This window comes from Portunus trituberculatus, chromosome 26 (assembly GCF_017591435.1).
Source record: "Portunus trituberculatus isolate SZX2019 chromosome 26, ASM1759143v1, whole genome shotgun sequence".
Classification (NCBI taxonomy): Eukaryota; Metazoa; Arthropoda; class Malacostraca; order Decapoda; family Portunidae; genus Portunus; species Portunus trituberculatus.
In genome coordinates, this window is record NC_059280.1 from 471,839 (window position 1) to 476,706 (window position 4,868).

The 4,868-nt window shown below is 44.0% G+C and overlaps 1 long non-coding RNA gene across 2 annotated transcripts in view; it reads left to right on the forward strand.

Moving 5' to 3' along the window:
- Window positions 1-209: 209 nt before the first annotated feature.
- The window catches only part of LOC123509067, a 15,125-nt gene continuing 10,466 nt past the window's right edge, over window positions 210-4,868 (forward strand). The window contains exons 1-2 of one of the 2 annotated variants that reach the window (XR_006676111.1): window positions 210-288; window positions 3,795-3,976. This is a non-coding gene — a long non-coding RNA (uncharacterized LOC123509067). Of the gene's footprint in view, window positions 289-3,094; window positions 3,500-3,794; window positions 3,977-4,868 lie in introns of those variants that run through there. The other variant, XR_006676110.1, reaches the window with a different exon arrangement.

Genomic DNA, 4,868 nt, shown 5'->3' on the forward strand with positions numbered 1-4,868 from the left:
TGTGTAGTGTCTGGCAACTCTGCCGTAGTCAGCCCGGCGGCCGGCCAGTTGACCGTGAGCCGTGCTTCTCTTGGCAGGACAAGGCGCTGGTCGTGAGGGACAGTGAGTGGTGGAGATCAAGATACCGATAATAGTGTTATCTATAGTAGCGAAGAGAATATTTTGTGTGTAACCTCTCAGTAATCAGAGGTTAACTATTTAAACATGGTTGAAGACACAAAGTGGACAGTGGAGTGTGGGTGCTTGCTAGTGACACGGACAGCCGCCGCGGAGCAATCTTTGCCTAACGTAAGTGATATATTGGTATAACTCATCATTTCACGGTGGTGCCATGTCATAACCTAACGTTGGTAACCTCCTGGACAATATATCAGTGAACTAACACCTGCACATACTTATAAAAACAAAATAATTCAGTCTTGAAAACGTAAACAAACCGATCTCCTGACCCGCCGCCTCTCTCTCAGCCATTATCTGCATCATCTCTTACTCATTACAGGCCTGACAGGTCACAAAGTGGAGCCATAGGCCTAATCTTTCATGTCAGTTGTTGAGATATATCCGCAACTACCTGATTTGTGTGCTATGGAGTGAGAAGAAGCGGGCCTACCCATGACGTCACGAGCCCCAGGCTTTGACGTCATCACCAGCTCCCGCCCAAAATGCCGGTCCCAGATGCTCGACTTCCACTATTATTTATATTTGTCTCAGTTCATTTATTTCGAGTCACAAGTGCCTTTTAAGGGTTTTTAATGATAGTTCCCAGTGTTTTACGTGTCTTCCATGCTTGAGTTGAGTGAAATACGGTGATGTAGAGGGTGTTTATGACTTGAATGGGAGGGCCAAAATACGCTAAAATTTTTACCTCCGCTATCTGTGATTTTTTATTTGAGGTTGTAGCGAAGTGTTTGTGTTTTCAAAAGATGGTTTATCATGATAAAAGTGTGCAAGGCTCCTGAGAAGTTAAAGATGTGGACTTTAAGAATGATATGAAGTCCTGTAAATATTGTAAACAACGTCATTTTTTAAATATTATTTTTTCTAATAGGGCGAGTTGACAGGTTTTGATAAATCGAAATGATTGTCATAATTTTTGAAAAACGTTATCGATTCAGTTGAATGAAATTGGTGGGCTTTGAAATTGTATTTAAGCAAGTCGAAGTTGTAATACTTTATTTAGTATATTTTTTGAGCTATTTTTATTATTCCTTTTCTCTGCAATGTTTTTGTATTTTAGAAGTTAGTTTCGATTGATAACGAGTCAGAAATTTTATAACATTCGTGTCCAGCTGCCTTTTTGGGAATCCTCATTTTCAAAATGATTTGCATAACGTATATATGTGACGTCATCAAGGAGGGCTGACCCCAGCCCCGGCTGGACCCAGGCTGATACCTGGCTCCAGGCCCCAGGGAGTGGGGTGGGTTGGTGTGGGTGGGTGGGTGACTGTGTGTGTGTGTGTGTGTGTGTGTGTGTGTGTGTGTGTGTGTGTGTGTGTGTGTGTGTGTTGTTGCCTTGTCTTTCGTTATGAGGGAGCCCACCAGCTGGAACCACTGACACCCAGCTCCCAGCTGGAGGGTGTTGGACGGGAAGGTGGCTGTGTGTGTGTGTGTGTGTGTCATTTTCTTTCAAAGTACTTAGCGTGTGTGTGTGTGTGTGTGTGTGTGTGTGTGTGTCATTTTCTTTCAAAGTACTTAGTGTGTGTGTGTGTGTGTGTGTGTCATTTTCTTTCAAGGTACTTAGCGTGTGTGTGTGTGTGTGTGTGTGTGTGTGTGTGTGTGTGTGTGTGTGTGTGTTTTCTTTCAAGGTACTTAGTGTGTGTGTGTGTGTGTGTGTGTGTTCACTATGATCCGGTAGTCACCCAGCCAGCCTTCCCATTACGGAGCAAGCTCAGAGGTCATAGAGCGATCTTCCGATAGGACTGAGACTGTGTGTGTGTGTGTGTGTGTGTGTGTGTGTGTGTTGCTTTATCTTTCGTTATGGGGGAGGCCACCAGCTGGAACCATTGACACCCAGCTCTCAGCTGGAGGGTGTTGGACGGGGAGGTGGCTGTGTGTGTGTGTGTGTGTGTGTGTGTGTGTGTGTGTGTGTGTGTGTGTCCTTTTCAATCATGGTACTTAGTGTGTGTGTGTGTGTGTGTGTGTGTGTGTGTGTGTGTGTGTGTGTGTGATTCACTATGGTCGCCCGGTAGTCATCCAGCCAGACTTCCCCATTACGGAACAAGCTCAGAGCACATATAGATCTTCGGATAGGACTCAGACTGTGTGTGTGTGTGTGTGTGTGTGTGTGTGTGTGTTTGTCGTTATTTCACCGTTTTGTATACGTTTAATCTCTGGCATCCCTCTTTATTATCCTAGTCTGTCAACACAAACTGCAAGTAATAGCGTATAGCGAAATGTGTCCTATTCTTAGCGCTTATTGAGCAAGGGGAAGCTATGATATGTAGGAAACACATAGCCCAGAACAAAGCAAGGTGCCTCTATCGCCTCGCCTCGCCTCGCCCTGCTCACTCAGACGCCCAGACTGAGTGCATGGCGGTAATTCAGTGCTTGAGATCTTAACGACAACAGTGCCCACAGAGATAGATTGAGAGTTTATGGACAACAACATAGCGCCTTGTTTTCACTCGACATGTTTCCACTTTCTATCGTCGTTCGTGGAGTGGCTGGCGAGAACAAATCGAAGGTTCCTCGCAATTCTTTTACCTTGATTTTTGGGTTTGATTAGGCGATTTTACTGACATTAGGAAGGGTCTATGGAGGTCAAAAGATTAATGGCTGGAGTCTTCACTATTTTAATCCCCCACATAAGTTTATGAAGCTGTATAAAATCACCAAATAGCACAATGCATAAGGAAACGCGTCTTGGTACTGAAGGGGTTATGTCAACGCACACCCTAAATAGCTTTTTTACTAGTTAACCCCAATGAAGAAGTGTATGCAAGTCACTGTGTGTGCTTGAGATCTTACTGAAAACAATCCCTACACATCAATTTTTTTTCACCTATTACATATTTCTCTCTCTCTCTCTCTCTCTCTCTCTCTCTCTCTCTCTCTCTCTCTCTCTCTCTCTCTCTCTCTCTCTCTCTCTCTCTCTCTCTCTCTCTCTCTCTCTCTCTCTCTCTCTCTCTCTCTCTCTCTCTCTCTCTCTCTCTCTCTCTCTCTCTCTCTCTCTCTCTCATAATCCTAATTTAACATTCCTCTTAGCTCTTCACAACAGACAGATGAGTAAGTCGGAGTAATGAGTGGAGAGATTTGGTAAAGCTTCCAGATGGTAAGTGTGTGTGTGTGTGTGTGTGTGTGTGTTTGTTACCTGGGCAACGCTCCCCAGGTGAACCAAGCTACAGTGGTCTCCTCACTACCCACTCCACTAGTTTAGCTCTCCCGTCTCGTCTCTACCTCACTCATAATTCACTGGGGTCTACGTGTCTCCCTGGCTGGCTGGCTGACGTGTTGCGTTCTTGCCTTGCCTCTCCTCCCTCACTGCAAGTGCCAAGTGAAGGTAATTTAATATCCCAAACTGTCTTAATCCCTTCTATATCATGACGCGTTTCCATATCCATTGTGTCTAACTATTTAACGACTTTATGCAGCTTCAGAAACTCATGTGGGGGGATTGAAATAGTGAAAACTGTGGCCATTAAAATTCTGAACGCCTTAGACCTTTCCTAATCTCTCTCTCTCTCTCTCTCTCTCTCTCTCTCTCTCTCTCTCTCTCTCTCTCTCTCTCTCTCACACTTTTTGTTGTACTGTCCTTTTTTTTTTTAAAGCAAGTCTGTCCTTTTTTTCATGTGTAGTGTCTGGCAACCCTGCCGTAGTCAGCCCGGCGGCCGGACAGTTTACCATGAGCCGCGCTGCCCTTGGCAGGACAAGGCCCTGGCCGTGAGGGACAGTGAGTGGTGGAGATGAAGATACCGATAATAGTGATATCTATAGTAGCGAAGAGTATATTGTGTGTGTAGCCTCTCAGTAATCAGAGGTTAATATTAGGTGGAATAGAGACTGAGACTAAAGAATAAAGAATAAATAGGAGAGTGTGTCAGCTGATAGGTACTGAGCGGAGCGGCGCGAGAGATAGATAGATAGAGAGGGTGGGACGGGGGTGGAGGCGGAGATATGAGGGACATGGGGAGGGACGGAGTGGGGACAGACGGAAGGTGTAGTGTGGGTCGCAGACCAGCTGATACGTGAGAGGCACCTGTAACTAATGACAACTAGGTATCACTTAAAAAAGGATGGCAGATGTCACTTTTGTTTGAAATACTGGAAGGAAAACTGCTTCGTGAAATAGGAAGCCGATATACATACATACATGCATACATACATACATGCATGCCGTACATACATACATAAATATATACACATATGAGTATATTTTTAACATTGTTGCCAAACGCTTCCGCTCAGTGTGGTCGGAACCCATAGTGAACCAGGAATGCCATGTGTGTCCTTTTAAGGACAGCCTGTCCTTTTTTGAGCCTGTTTGTCCTTAAGTTTTCTTGTAAAAAAGGACAGTCAAAATCTGTCCTTTATTGTCCTTTTTCAGCAATTTTTTTTCATTGTTAACCACGTATCCGGTCAAACCTTCAAACACGCAGTCAATAAATTTGTTTCTGCAACTTCCTATCTTTTTATTGTTTTATCATATTTGTTCTTGTATTATATAAAAATAAATTTAGCATATTATAATCTTATGATTTTTGTGTGGGATGGCAGACTGGTAATTATAATAAGTAACTGGCAGCCTAAATGTTGCTAAATTACATATAACCCTGCAGGTTCTCTCTCTCTCTCTCTCTCTCTGTGTATACACTTATAAACACACACACACACACACACACACACACACACACACGGCCCGGTAGCTCAGT